The 16,190-nt window shown below is 41.4% G+C and overlaps 1 protein-coding gene across 1 annotated transcript in view; it reads right to left on the minus strand.

Annotated features, from left to right (window-relative positions):
- LOC101588346 (melanoma-associated antigen B6-like) overlaps positions 1–16,190 on the minus strand; it is a 50,709-nt gene that overhangs the window by 16,275 nt on the left and 18,244 nt on the right. Inside the window, exon 2 of the mRNA XM_023715411.1 lies at positions 14,192–14,260. The gene's annotated coding sequence lies outside the window, so the exon portion shown is untranslated. The remainder of the gene's footprint in view (positions 1–14,191; positions 14,261–16,190) is intronic.

The following is a 16,190-nucleotide window of genomic DNA, read 5'->3' on the forward strand; positions in this document are numbered from 1 at the left end:
ATATTTCTGCTCCGGGCTTCCCAACACAGCCAGAATGGGGCCCTTAGGAGCTACCCTTTGTTTGGTTCCTGTCTCAGTGAAAGCTACATCTAGTCCACCTCCAGGTGCTCACTAGAGAAATACCGAGCCTTGTGGCTCTGCCGCTTACTTCACAGAACCTGCTCCTTTTATGTTTAGTTCTTTGCTGTCGGAGAATTCCATGCTGGAAGTGAGGTCTTTCGGTGGCCACAGTCTTCCTGGTTTAGGAGAAGATAGTGCTAAGGCTGGGTGTTTTGGTACACTTCTGTAATCTTAGCACTCGGGAGGCTGAGGCAGGAAGATCTTTGCAAGTTGGACACTAACCTGAGCTTCAAAGTGAGCTCAAGGCCAGCCTGAGCTGCATAGTGAGACCCTGCCTTAAAGAGATTAGAAAATAAAGAAAGAGAAAGAAACAAACAAAGAAAGAAAGAATAGGCAGCTATTGGTCCAGATATTCTGCTGGGGTTCTCTCTGATTTCTCATTCTCAGTCCTGACATTTATGTGTGTAATGATGCCTTCTCCCCACTGAGCTGAAGCCACTCTCCAAGGACTATGAATGAACCCTACATTTGTTAGTGCCAGGTTGCCCATCATTCAAAGGAGGCTCCATTTGCTTTCATTTTTTTTTCGTTCATTGAGAGATTAAGATATTACTTGTTTTTGCATACAGTTGTTCAGTTTCCACTTTGAAATTTCAAAGAGATCTCTGTCACAGGGCTGCTTTGAGTTTGAGAAATGTCATGAATCTAACGTTTTGCTCCAAATTTATTTGGAAGTTGTACGGTCAATATGAAGTAAAAAAAAATTCTCATAATTCACACAAAGGAGTTCAAAACCGGGCAGAGGATATATCTCAGAGGCACAGTGCCTGGCTGGCAAATAGAAAGTCAGGAGTTGTGTACCAGGTTAAAAAAACAAAAAAACAAAACAAGGTCAGCCTAATCATCTGTAGAATTAAAGAAACAATTTCTCAAATCCACTGAAAAATTTAATGAAAACATGTACTATTTGTTTGAAAGCCATTTACATTTTCCAGCATTTTACTATCTCTTGGATGGACAGATACAAGATATTTATAGCCACTTGTGCTTTTTGTGCGTGCCAGGTTAATTCAGATTTTATTTTAAATAATTTTGAAAAACCAGTTATAAGCGTAGATTTGAAAGAAAAGACTAAGGTGAATTTTAGAAAGAGTGAAATAAATATCACTGTCAGGCTCTTGGAAATAAACTTTCTGCCAGCTAATATTTGTAACGATATGGCAATTCTTTGTTAAAGTTTTTAAAAACCCCTTCATTTCTGTTTTGCTTCCTGTTTATCTTTAAAGTGCTCTTATCTCTACCAACACAGGCCTCACTTGAAATTTGGCTGTGGACTTGTGCTTTACGAGCAGCAGCAGGACGGAAACTCCAAGGGCACATTTCTAGATGCCACTCTGAACTGCCAGAGGTCTTAGGTGGTGCTTTGGGAGCCTTGGTTTAGGCTGTGTGATGCGGATGAAGGGTCCAGGAATATGTGCTAAGTGAGTGTGACTACTAAGTCAGGTCACTGTGTGGCTTAGCATGGCACTGAATGTGGACAGCGGGAAAGCCTGTCCTGGGCTTGGGGACAACAGCCAATAGGCATGAGAACTGGATGGGAAAAGAGAAAAGCAGGCTCCCTAGCATTTTGGTGCCGCCTACTGGCCTCATCAGGAACAGTCTGTCCTCTGCCAGGAGGCCATGCTTAAAGTCAGTTGAACAGGGACTGAAATCTTTACAAAACAACTGTGGCCAAATTACAACGGTCCTCCATTAACTTGTGTGTGTCAGCAACTGTGCCTTAGCAATGAGAAAACTGACTGAAACAGGGATACCAGAGAAACTCAGGAGACGGAAAGAGAATAAACACGCTTTGTGGACATGTGCCAACTACCCAGAATGCCTATAATCCTTTGGTACTGCAAAGAAGTCCAAACTAAAAAAGGAATAAATTATTGGAAAATCGAAGTTTTCAACTACATGATAAAATATAGAGAGGATGCTGAGAAGAGAAAATTCTCTGTCAGAGTAGCAATTCATTGACCTAATTTTCGGTGCAAATCAGACAAAGAGAACAGATCTAAGAGACTTAGATTCAGTGGGTCTCCCTGAGCTCTGCAGTAGTCAGATCCCTCTGTGTTTATCCTCCAGGGTGTCATGGTGAGTCTTGACAGGACCTGGGCCTCCTCTCTGTGCTGTGTGGGTTAACGCTTTAAACTCCCTAGGACCCAAACAAGGGAACCACAGAAGTGCCTGAGTGACCCAGCTGTGCCAGGGAGGGTACATTTGATAGCTCAGCAGCCTCCTCTGCCAGGCAATTCTCCAGCCCTAGCTCGTGACTCAGGGCCCTCAGCAGACCCACGAAGAGACCCATGGTCTCTCGCTTCTGCTGACTGCTGAGTGGTCGCTCAGACTTGTGGTCTCACTTCCTCTACACCTGATGGCAAGCATGAGGGGCATTTATGAAAGAAATACTTCACAGTTGGGAATTCACAAATTTCAACGTTTTCTTTCCCAGAAGTATCCTCATGAGAGACAACACACTGAATAGAGTAGGAGGAAATATTTATACAAAACATTTACAGAATGCCCATGATCATAAATTGCAAGCACTCTCTGATTAGAAATGAACAAATCAGTAACAAAGAACTGAACAAAAAGACAACCAGAAATGAGCAAAAATGATACAGAAGCACAGGAGAACTTCCTCACCTTCACCTTATTTATTAATTTGCAATTGAAAGGGAAATATTATATTGTCGTCCATGCTTTGAAGAAGCTACGATCCAGAAGACTGAGCACAGCAGTGCTGATTGGGAAGTGGGCTTTCTGAATCCCTGGAGGGTTCAGCAAAGGGGGACTTTGGGAGCATGACCTACAAGACGACAGCAGCATGAAGAGGACACCTCCTTTTTGTCCTGCAGAATGCTGAGCACACTTGAGCCTCTGGGTCTCCCCCTAGGCCTGCAAGAGATCTAACTAAGCATGAAGCACACACTTGTGCACGAAGCCAGGCCTAGAGCATGTGCACAGATGCAGTGGGTATGCTAGGGAGGCAGAGAAATGCAGAACACGCAGGGGCCATGGATTGCAGGCATCTGGTTGCTGGGTGAAGATAGTGTTCATGAATTACTGATTTAATGAGAACAGCAAACCACAGTGAAGGCACTTTAGAAATTTCTTTCAACTTCTGATAGAGAAATGGCCTTCTCCATTAGTAGAATATCATTAGAAACCTTTCACCATGGAAGCTAGGACATGTATGTGTATAGTAGATTTACTCCTACTTGTGAAAATGGAGCATCATTTAAGATGTTTTGTTGTCTGAGAATAGACCAGTAGCCTGTGGCACATGCACACAAGTGAACAGTGTTTATATTACAAAGAAATTATCTCTGGAAACGGGATGATGCAGAAGAATTGTACACGTATGCTGCTATGTGAAGGAGGTAATTTCAAAAGCATACATAGTGAATAATGTGTATGACATAGATGGATAAAGTATAGCTATGGAAGACCTAAGAGACATCAGTGCTGCCAGAGAGTTAAGGGAAGACAGCCAGGTCTAGGTGGGACCCAGATGATTTGCATAGCAATGAAAGAACACTGAATGAATGTCTCAATGACTGCCTGTGATTATGTATTAGTGAAAATCAATCTCTGGGCTATACACAGATGCTGCCCAAGTGCAAACCAAAAATTCAGTTATCATGTTATGCAAATATTTTCATTAGTGATACAGGATACACTTCGCTGATGTGCAACTTTGGTCTGTGAATGGTGGTGGGCATATTGTTGGGAGAGATGGTACATACAAGGGCTGTCAGTGCCTTCTGGGCAGTTATGCTGTTAACTTGAAAATGCTGAAATTAAAAATAATTGAATATTTGTGGGATCCCTCAAACTCCCTTATTGCCCCTGAATTTATGTGTGGCGTGGAGACATCCAGGGTGTCTGCTGTCACTTATATTAGCATCACGCTTTCTCCTCTCTCCTCCCTCAGCTTCCTTGAGTTGAGTCTCCTAGGTCACTGCATCCTCTCTCTGTGCTCTTGCAGACCTGCCTTCCGAATACATTCAATTCCCTGGAGTCCAGTAAGTAGACGTGAAGGGCTCCTTGTCTGGGTACAAGTGGCCTGGTCTCCCATCAGTGAAAAGTGTCTCAGAGAGCTGTGGAAGGATCTATTTGTATATTGAGTGTCTACTCTGCGGCAGACTGTATTTCTGATCATGAAGAAAGCCAAACATTTCTCCCTTGGCATCCTGTGGACCAAGGACTGATACCAAGTCCCACATATTTCCAGTGCTTCTGATTGAGTTCCTGATGCCTGTGTCAGATGCGAGAGTCTGACTCTGTCATGTCTGAACATAGGGATGACTCTGAGAGTCTCCACACTTTATGGACTGAAATCTCAGTGTTCCTTGCAGTATTCTTTCTGCTCCTGGTAGACATTAGGAAGTGCCTCTCATACACTCTTTGCTAGCACACCTCAGACTGAGCTCTCTATCTTCCTGGTAACTATAGCAGGGAAATGCATGTCAGCGGTATCCTTCCAGAGGCTCACAGGGACCTTGAGAGAAGGATCATGAGTCTGTGGGCCACTCTCATATGGATACATTATACGCTGTGCTCACTTATGGTCCCTCACGTGATACACGTGAGAGAAAGACCTTGAATAAATGCTGATGTTCACTTTGACAGGCCAAGAAGGAGGACTCTCTGGGAACCTTTATGACAACTGAAGGAGAACCTCTGTGGCTCACTCTTCCTGGAACGGTGCTCCTGTCTTTGGAGAAGGCCTTGTAATGGGCATACATATCCTGAACCCTGCTCTATCGGCAAGCATACACTTGAACACCCCATAGTTGTGCTATTCCTGATCTAATTTTTCTCTGATAGATTTTACAGAGCTTTTGTCCCTGTCAAGGATGGAGGATTTGTAACATAAGTTAGAGACCCAAGAAATATGTGCCTTAAAGAAAAAAGCATTGAGCTACTCCTCTCTTGATGTGCCTGAAATGATAGCGTGCATTTTTATACAAAAGCATTTGACATTCTAAAGGAGGGGGATGTCTGGAATGAATGAATTTAAGCCCATTATGTTTGAATACATTTCATTCTGCGTATATATTCATGTTGACAAGATACATTATGTCTTTCTTTCCTCATCATCCACATCTTAATCCTTCTCCTATTTTACTTCCTAGGGTTATGTGTTCTAATCCAGGAGATTCATGGCAACAACCTTTCTTGTGAGTGAAGTCAAATTTTCTTAGGTCTATGGCAGTAAAAAGCTAAGAACTTCAGGGTCTACAGACATAGTGTAGCAGTAGAAGAGCCTGTCTAGGTAAGTGTTCACTCTTGAGATTGATGCACAGTACAACCTCTAATAAAAAGTGAAAGAAAACAATAAAATAAAAGAAACAAAATGGTACTTTTTGAAAGTATGCTCATGACACACACAGTGTTTTCCTCTGTATTTTCCCTTTTATCACCTTCTACTTCTTTATGAGAAATTGATACCCAACTCTAAAGCACAATCCTTCTTTTATCAAATGAGATGTATTTGTGAGTCCAGTGAACAAACACGGAGGAAGGGATCCAAAGTGATCTTCCAACCAAGCACCCTGGCAGTGCGGAGCCTTTGTTCTACTTCTGATCTGGGTCCTTTACCCCTGCCTATTCTTGCCAGCTGCTTAACACTGGGCATGACACCTGCATTTGTGCATCTCATAGTTTTGCTCTGTGTGTTCTGCATTGTAGAGCATGTCTTGTGAGGCAGGATATAAACAGAGCAAATACATGCCATTGTGGGTGACTTTTGGAAAAATACAGTATTTCTTACCATTAATTTGTCATTTGCTGCTAGTCTAAAACAATAGCCTTTCTTTTTTTGATGCAGAATATTTTAATTTCGCAACTTTCTAGGAAAAGAAACCCTTATAAGTTAAAAACCTACTTAGGATTAACATTAATCCGTATAATACCCTTCACTGTAAGTCAGTCCATGTCAGAGCAGGTGAAATTTATTCAGTGGATACAATCCAATCTCTGCAAAATTCATTTGATGCATCCAAAACCATTGTGTCATGCACTGGCTATTCCCTGTAAACTACACCTATTTTCATTCATTTTACTACAAGACAGACTGCACACTGTGACAAGAGCTAGCCAAATTAGGGACAGGCTAGGTGAACAAGATGCCAATCCAGAATGGGCATCCAAGATGAGCACACACTTCTCAGTGGATGAAATTCTAGAAGCTAATAAATACGTGATAAACATTCCACATCATTAGCCATCATGAAATGCAAATTAGAACAACACAGACATATCATATCACCCCAGAAAGAATGGCTATCATAAAGAAATCAACCAACAGCAAATGTTGGAGAGGGTATGAGAAAAATGAGCCCTTTTCCACTTCTGGTGAGAATGGAGACTGGTGCAACCATTATGGAAATCAGTGTGAAGAATCTTTCAAAAACTAGGACTCGAAATCCCATTTAAACCAGCTATCCCCCTACTGGGAATTTCCCAGAGAAACTCAAAACGTCATATCATAGTGATATATATGCAACTATGTTTATAACATCACAATTTGTGATAGCCAAATGCTGGAAACAACCAAAATGCAGGTCACCTGAGATATGGACGAAACAGATGTGGTATTTTTATACAATGGAGTATTCCTCAGCTATTAAGAATGATAAACTTGAAGTCTTCATATATAAGACCATGCCACTTGAAGATATACTCATAAGTGAAATAAAGCAGACCCACAGGCATAATACATAGTCTCTCTAGTGTAAGAACTCAAAAGAAGAAATAAAAATTGAAATGTATATCACAACTAAAGGGAAAGTAAGAACTTAAGGATTAAACAACAAAGAGAGAACACACATAAATAAATAAATAAACAACAACACACATAAATAAATAAATGAATAAAATTTAAGAAAAACAAAAAAAAGTGATTTGCTTCTAATGTCACACCAATTACTGCTATACTCTCCCAAGTAAATGTTTTTTTAAAAAAAGATAATAAATGAAAATAAGAGACAAAAAAATCATAGGACTGTCATGCTAAAATGCTGTATATGATTAGATTTGTAAATGTCTGTGTAAAAATTTGTAATTGTTTATTCCTATTTTCTTACTATTTTCATATTTTTTATTTTCTCATTCTGTACGTATTTACACTTTAGCATACCAAATATTGAAGGAAAATACCTAATCTATGTTATGTCTAAGATTGATATTCAGACAGATAGTGATGTTCAGCTTAACAGCCTATGTTCTAGGGTAATAATATCATTAGGTTTCTCTTCTGGAGGATTAACAACTTTACTTTGCATACCAGTTAATTAGAGAAAAAGAAGGGCTGCTAGGACAGCCAACATTTTGGCCCTAGCCCTTCAAGATCAGTGAGGACTCAGGACATAAGGGAACCTGTACTCTAACATCCTGTATCTCAGTGGTGTCCCAAACTTTCTGATCAAGGAGATTATGGGGCCACAGAGGATATTGATCGATGATGAATAATGTGCCTAAGGTGAGTCACCTAGAAAGAAATCATTTTATCAGGCTTTGACAGAGAGCAGATTGGTCAAGCAATGGCTGTGACTCATTCACATGGCTGACACTGACAAAGGATCTACAAACTGAGGTACAGAGTTTCAGGGTAAATCTTGAGAGGAATTGACTGACCTTGTCAGATACAAAAGTTACATTTTTGTTGTATAGATCTTGCTTTATCTTCATCTTAACTATCCAGCAGAAAAGTATAAACATGAGGTATAAAAAGTAAAACCATATTCATATGTTGAGCTATAAAAGGCTCAAGTCAACAACTTCTGACATTACCAGTCCTACAGATAACCCAATTACTATTATAGATGATAGGACTATATTGGATTACTTTGCTGAATTCATGCACCTACAATATATGAATGACAATGGAATACCCATCTCTGACAAAACTAAACAAAAAGGGGAGATATAAATGAAGGACCATTTAGGAGTGAAATATACATATATGTATAAGCATGGATGTACAGCTACTTTCTTTTAGTTCAATGAGAAGAAAATTTGAACTAATAGTATTTAGACAATATATCATGTCTGCATCTTGTACTATGAATAAGTAGCACAAAGACAACAATATGCAATGTATTAATTATTGTAACTGTCCTACTAACTTGTTTTGAATCTCTCATTGCTACTTCTTTCTTAATAAAATTATTTAATAAAAATAAATAAATAAACAAATAAATTCAGACAAAATTTTATTCCGTTATTACATATAAAATCTACCACTAAGATCACATTTAAATGCTTCTTCAATACCCAGTACCTCTATATTTCAAACCCACCAAGGGCATCATTTGCCAATATGGCAGTGGGATATTTGTTTAATCTACAGATAAAATTATATGTATTTATTATAGGCAAATGGGTAAACTTGGAGAATGTTATGTTAAATGAAATAAGCCAGGCATAAAAAGACAAATTCTGCATGATGCTCTTAATGCATAGAACCTAAAAAGCCAACCTTAGAAAAGTAGAGGGATGATGGCAGCTACCACAAGCGGGGGTTGTTGGCGGGCAGGAAGATAGTGGTGAAAGAATGCATGGAGTAAGTTCAAGACCACTATTGTAAAGTATGGGGACTTTCTTGAAAAGTGTTGAGGAGATGCACTAATGTTTATGTTCATTAGTAAAAGTCATTTTCAAAAGAAAAATTAAATAATAGGATGCCCTTTTGATGGTTACTGGCTCAGGATCCCAAAGCCTGGGTAACTTGGAAGAACACAGCGGCTCCCATGTATCCCTTGCCCATACACCTTTTGGAAATCTCCCTCCTTGCACACAAAACCATTGTGTCCATGTGCACAGAAACCTGCTCATGCACTGAGGATGACATTTGGGGACAGGAACATGGGGCACTTTCCTTCCTTGCCTTATAAGGAGACTGTCTCTGCTTTACATCTGATCCCTTAGTAATGGCCTGGAGAATTTCTGCCTTTCAGCGTCAGTGTCTCTCTTCTGGGATGCAACTCCTTCAGGCCTGGCTCCTGTTCCAACCTGCACAGTCTCACCCAGCTCACCCTGCAGCTTCACTGAAGCCAGCCTCCATGGGGAAATTACAGTACCTTTCTCTCCTGTCTTAGTTCCATGTTTCTCATTGCTGGGACAAGGTACCAACACTGAAAGTTACAGGGGAATGTTTATTTAGCTCACAGTCAGCACAGCTTTCATGTCATAATCAGCTGGCTCCAGGGCAGGGTGGCACATGCTAAAGGGGCAGCAGGTCCGTGCAGTGGAAGATGGCAAAAGCAAGAAGAGAAAAAGGGAAGATCAAGCCTTTTTCCTCTCTTAGATTGCATGCAGGCTACCCTCCCTGGGCTAAGTGTAGTACTCCCACCTCCATTCCCAGCACTGGACCACGATCCAACCACAATCTCTAGATTCAGCCAGTTCCATGACTGCCTGATGCCTTGGGGGAACATCTGGACACAATCCAGCAGGACTCTGTGCTACCTCGGTCAGGCAATGCCCACCTGACTGCTGTCCTTTCCAGCCTCTGTCCTTCCTTCTGGGCTTCACCTTTCATTAATCCCTTCAGGTTTGCAGTCTCTGCACTGCATTTCTTTGGATGGCAGGTATTTGTGGACCAGGCAATTGTGTGGTTAGTTAGGGGGGCTTTTTCTTCCCTCTTTCCTGCCATAGAGCTGGATTTTTTTTTGTGGAACTGGGATTTTGAACACAGTCCCTTGTGCTTGCCAGGCAAGAGCTTATTCTACCAAGCCATTTCCCCGGCCCTCTGGCACGGCACTTTTTAAGATAGACGTTGAATGGATGTTTATGGAATACATAAGTTTGAGAGCATGGGCATCCGATTTGCTGTGATTAAGCCCTCATTCAAGAGTAAGCAAGACAAACCCACGGCAGGTCAGCTGTTGTTGTATTAAATAGACAGGAACTAAGAAGCAAATGTTGAACACCACAATGTTTTTCAGTTTCTAAAATGTTAATGTTTTCCTGGTGGCTTTTCAGAGTTTAAGTCATCATGTGATTTTTAACCAGATGAGCAGAAGAAGAAAATTTCCACAATTTTGATACAAAATATCACAACTCTTGCATTGCTAAAGAAATTCAAAGAACAGATGTTATAATCTTAGAATACGATGCAGAAGGAAAATGTGAACATAACCTAAAGAGACAGACCTCATTCTCATCCCATTAGATTAGAATCCCAAAGGTACATCATTCTGTGTTCCCTGAAATTGCTCCCACCTTAAAGGCCTACAGACATGGACCTATGTCTCTGACAATAAAGAGGAGAGCTCTCCCCACCACGTGCGAGGATCTGTTCACCTGGGCCTGCAGCTTTCACTGGCTCGGGCTATGGTGCTATCCTTGAGGTTAGCTCTGCTTTGCAGTAACTCTTATTTCTCTCTCACAGCCCTTTTCACTCCATACTACAAGGCAGAGGGGATGGTTTCATTGATCTTGGCCCAACACGCTAGGACTGTCCCCTCAGCATAGGCTCTTGGACAGACAGCATGGGACTTCCAATTATGCAGGGTGACTGTCAGGTACCTGGCAGTACTCTAGGTATTCCAGCTTCCCAAGATCATGTGTGATGAGCTTTCTGTGCCCCCTGAAAGAGAGGATGTCTTTCCAGACTAGACTCTCATCTCGCTAAGACATTCTCAGCTCTTTTCCTCATGGGTCCTGTTGGTTTCTATGACTGTCACTCTCAAAGCTTCATGAGGACACTGATATGTGATAAATGCCCTGTCACAATTCACTTTCTCATTCTTTGAGATATTCTTTTTGCTGACAATGTCGTGAAAGTAGTTGGTCAAATCAACTTCTTCTAAGTCCATGCCGAGTACCCTCTATATTGACAGAAGCTCTTCCTCAGGCCTGAGGAAAATAGTTCCTATACCTTTTCTTGATCATCTGCATTGTGTTTTTCTTTCCTTTCTATGCCTTTTCTTTTCATGCTTGAGCATGATGAGTGTGGAAATTTGCTGGCCTTCTTTGGTATGGGGTCTTTGGACCACTGTAGTGTGGAGCTCAGAGACTAGGATAAATGCTGTGCTTTCTTCCTTTTCTAAGTGTTACTTATGATTGTATTGAGAAAGAAATAACTTAGGACACAGTGGTGGGATTGGCTCTCTGCGACCTCTCTTGAGCCCTTTGACTGACAGCAGACTTTGTGTGAGTGGAGAGCGCCAGTTAAGCAAAGATGAGTTGGCAATATTTCTCTTTTGGCCCAATCTGGTGTCCTTGTGTATTTCATATCATCTGGTTTGGATTCTGAGGAGCACAGAGGTTACACTTCTGCCTCCTAAGCATGAATACTGCCCTAAGGGCAGTAAGTTCGAAAGTAAAGAGCCAGTGATGGCAGTGCATGGAGCACAGACAACAAGAGAGCACAAGCTCCTCAGACGAAGGGAAAACACCTTTGCCTGATGAAGATGGCTCTGGAGATGTCCTCCTGACCACTGACTGAGAAGAACCCCCGGCTCCTGTTCTACTTAGTCTATTGTGTGAGAATGAAGTGGAAATCCTTCAGTGGCATCCTCTGCTGCAGCTGGCCCAGCTTTCCTCTGTGCAAAGATGGTGAAAGCAGATAGGTCCTATCTAATTAATTCTTTGGAGTCCTGTTTAGGAATAAAGAACAATAGACCCCTGACTTATCAGCACTCAAATTCTGATCATTCACTGGTGCACTGAAGGAGATTCATTTCATCCACTGTGAATGAATCCAAGTGACAAATATCTTACCTAAATGGAACTTTCTTTTTTTCAATTTTTAAAAATCTATTGTTTATTTGATTAAGTTCTTACTACACAGCTAGGACTTGCAGTCATCCTCCTGTCAAAGCCTCCTCAGTGCTGGGATTGCAGGCATGCAGTATCATGCCTGGTTTCGGTGGCTGGCACTGTGTGCCCATGGTGCTGTTGCTTGCATTCCATGCAGTACCAGGGATCAAACTCAGGTCCTGGCTCTTGTAAGGCAGGTGATTACACCGCTGAGCCATCTCCCCGGCCTGGAACTCCTTCAAATGTTGGGACTTCCTGTACCATCTTCTTTTCAAATTAAGAACTCAGGTTTCTGTATAGGTCAGGAGAACCAAGCAGAAACTGAAGGTTGCTCTAGTAAACTTTACCTAGTGACCTTGGACTCCTGGCTCAGATTTCTGCCATAGTCCATATATAGGTTCGAAATATCCCCAAACAGTGTAAAGATAAATTCCTTTGAGATACTCCTTGGGAGAACTTTCCTGTCTTCTGATATGGACATAGATCAAGAGGCTGCAAGATTTTACACCTTATTATCTAGGCCACGGACCCAGAGGCTGTCTTAGACTATCCAGGTTTATGGGAACAGAGTGCTATCAGCTTCTGCCTAGTGGGACATCATTGTGTTTGCACTGGAAGCACAATGTAAGACTCCTTCTTTTCTTAGTTCATATGAGCAGTAAGTGCTTATATAAACTAAGAAAAGAAGGAGTCTTACAGACCTCTGAAAGTGAAAAAGCAAATGCCCCTTTTCAGGGTCCTTGCCGCACTTACTGCTGTAGATGCGTTGAGGTAGATAACTGGATTCACCATTCTAGGGTAAAGCCAGCTCCCCTCTCCAGCACCACACAGCTGCCCCACTCATCTCTCTGAGGAAAACGCCCACGAAAAAGAGAAGAGACTTTTCCCTGAACCTCAGGGAGATCTGAGTTTTTCCTTCACAAACAGACTTCAATCCTGGCCTGAGTACAGAGAAATAAATGGGATTATTTCATGCCTTAGGTCTCAGGCTTATCATAATTTGTCTGACATTCCCTATTTGTCATATATTTGCATATCAGTTTAGTTTTTACTCATGCCTCTGCCCTTGTGTTCAGTAAAGTTAGAACACATCTTATCCTCAGAACAGGCCCTCCCCCCCGGAACAAATGCAAGATCATCTTCATCCAAATACCTGCACCTACAAAGCTTGGAGTTGTCAGCTCCCATTGTGAACGAGCCTGTCATTAACCCTGGAACCATCCAATTTGACGCCAGTTAAGCCCAGGTCTCCTCTACCTCCTGTATCTTGGCTAATTCTTCAGAACACAGCCCTTTCTTTTCCATGACTTCAAAGGACACTCATACTTTGAGGGTTTTACCATGATCTCTCAAGTTGAACTCAAGGTGTAGTGCCACGGGAATGGTGTCACACTTAAAAATTCTCAGGCCAGACTTTAAGAGAAGTCCTGAAAATTGACTCGTTTCAACAGGACACCATTCTTTGAGAACCCAGGACCTGGTTGTGTCCTTGAAAGGGAGGGAAGAGACTCCATCCACCCATAGTCACTGCTCAGGTTCTGCCTGGGTAAAGGCAGGCGCCGATTGTTCTCCAGCTGTCCTGGTCTGCCGCATGCACCCTAGGTCTTCAGCACTTGATACACCAGGGCCAGGGCTTCCTCCCTGTATTGCCTGGTACTACGCACCCACCCAGGAAAGTCTCTCCTTGCCATTTCACTGCAGGGTAAATCCGGGCAAGACCCACATCAGCAACCCCACCCCCAATTCTAATTTCCAGACCCGAGGTGTTGGCCTGGCCCTGTGCACGTGGCTATTTTGTATCACTTCTTCCCAACGGCACCAGAATCCTCCCAGACACATCAGTTTTGTCCAAGTCCCACCCTACAAGACATGAACTCTGCTATTTATTCCATGCACATTGTCGTTAATCGCCCATCAAATACTCTGCCTTGCTTACAATGTACTTACACCATCTAGTTTGCTATTTGGGTTGCAGTTCTTGCTCTTTGGTGGGTGTTCTTAGGAAAGATGACAAGCATGATGAATGCTGGTGAGCATTTCCATCCAGGCCAGTGCCTTCCACTAAATCAGTAGGGTCTCGTGGTCCCCCTTCTCCACAACATCTTACTACTTCCGTCTCTTCCCCAAAAGTCAAAATGGGCATGAAAGAAATGTTCATTTAGCATGAGGACATCTATAGTCTGGACGTCTGAAGTAACAGGTGTGCTATCTATTGGGTAAAACTTTTCCACACCCCGGGGCATATTGTGCTGCAGATTAAGGGCCCTGTGACCTTTCCTACAGACATTGAATATATGAGGTAAGCACCTACCTTACGTTTGGCTCAGCTGTCTTTGCATTATTGCAGAAGATTCTGGAACTCAGAAGAGGAAGCTCCAGCCTGAAAATTCCAATGCAGTATTGGTGTTACAGTTTGAAGCCTGAAATCTGCAGCGTTGAGCCCACACACTGGAAACTCAGGAAGGTCACGATGTTGGCCACTTCAGGCTCAATTCTTTCTGCCAGAATCTTTAGTCTTTTTTCTTTGGTACACTCTACTGATTGGATGATACCACCTACGCTAATGCAGGATAATAAGCTTTACTCAAAATCTAGTGGTTAAAATGAAAATCATATTGTAACCACTCTCAAACACATTCAAGAGCCTCAGCTCCCCTCCCCCACATCCTTCATAAGAACATCTTCCCTGATGTTCCACCAAGTACTGGGCAGCATAGCCTTAAATGACACAAATGTAGAGTTGATAAAGATAGCCAAGAGTGGGAGGAACGAAGAATTAGAATCTAATGTTGCTATTACCTGGGACAAGAAATACAGCTAGAAGTGACAGTACTTTTGGAACAAAATAATGAGTTTTTATTTTTTTCACATCAGACTGAATATAGTCATTAACCCATAACCTGTGAATTATGTTTCAGATTCTCTGTAAAGTTTAGGATTGGATACAATGTATTTTAAACTCTGAATCACAAAATTTGTCACTAGAATTGTAGGGAAAGTAGAACATGCCTGGGGATAGTTAGGCAGATGAACATGTAGTTATACTTGGATCCAATGATTTGCAGAATGCAATCTTTTACAGGGTGAGATGAGAAGATGTCTATTGAGGAGATGGAGCAAAGACAGTGTGATCAATAGAAGAAAATGACAAGGCAGTGTCTTTGAAACTAGACAGAATTTGCCCTACATTCACTCAGTGGAACTCCTCCGAGTTCTACCCCTTTGCCGTGTGGAGAACTACATTGTACCTTCTTTGCACCCAACGGGACTACATGGCTGGGTTAAGCAGATGGCAGGGGAAGGGCCAGATGGGGAATTGCTGTCAAGCTGAGTTCCCGAGTGATGATGTGGAACAAATCCTCAGTGCCCCTTCACACCAGATCCACATTGAGGAGGTAACGGCATTGAGAGACTCACCCTTTGTGGTGGTCATTTTCAGACATCTTGTGGCTGACTTGTCATCCTTGCAAAACCCATCATTTAAAAAAATTATATAAAGCAAAGACACCAGCACATTTATCAAAGCAGAGAATAATCACCACAGGGTGACATAAACAATGGACCCTGTATAGTTCCTTTTCCAGAGTTCTTTAGTTGTGGAATTTTGAAACAAAGTAAGAATGTGTGCACATAGTTCAGTGTTTTTCAATGATAGCAGTATAATGGATAATCTGCATTGTTCTTTGGCATTAACTGGGATGTGTGGTGATTAGATCAATACTATAGAGTTGTGTTGAAGTGGAGATAAGCTTTGCAAAAGCCACTCTCAACAATTTACTTACTCAATGCTTTTAAAGTTGAAATTATGTTTTCTTTCTGTTCAAATTTTTATTGTTGATTTTAAACATGTAGAGGGTGAGAAACTAAATGTTCCTTTCCATAAGTCATGATAATAAAGTCCACAGGTAAAGTGTACAATATATATTAAATTTTAAGAGATGAATGTCTGCAATGTCTTTCTGAATATAATGCAAAGGATGTCCAACTCACATAAAATGCACATGCATAATCGTAAGTTCAAAATATTTGCTTGAATAAAGGTGAAGTATTTTATCTAGTGGTGATTATGACACAATTCTATCTTGGAAAAATTAAAATGAATTAAACTTATAAATGCTACACAAAATATATTTACTTATTCACTATTTTTTTTTTTTGAAGAATCAAGGATTGAACTCAAGCCCTTGCACTTGCCAGGCAAGCCCTTATTCTGCTAAGCCATCTTCCTAGCTAGTTATTTTACTTTAATTTACTTATTTTTTTATTTTTTATTTTTATTTATTTGAGAGAGAGAGAGAGAGAGAGAGAGA

This window comes from Octodon degus, unplaced genomic scaffold (assembly GCF_000260255.1).
Source record: "Octodon degus isolate 3935 unplaced genomic scaffold, OctDeg1.0 scaffold00041, whole genome shotgun sequence".
In the NCBI taxonomy this organism is placed as follows: domain Eukaryota; kingdom Metazoa; phylum Chordata; class Mammalia; order Rodentia; family Octodontidae; genus Octodon; species Octodon degus.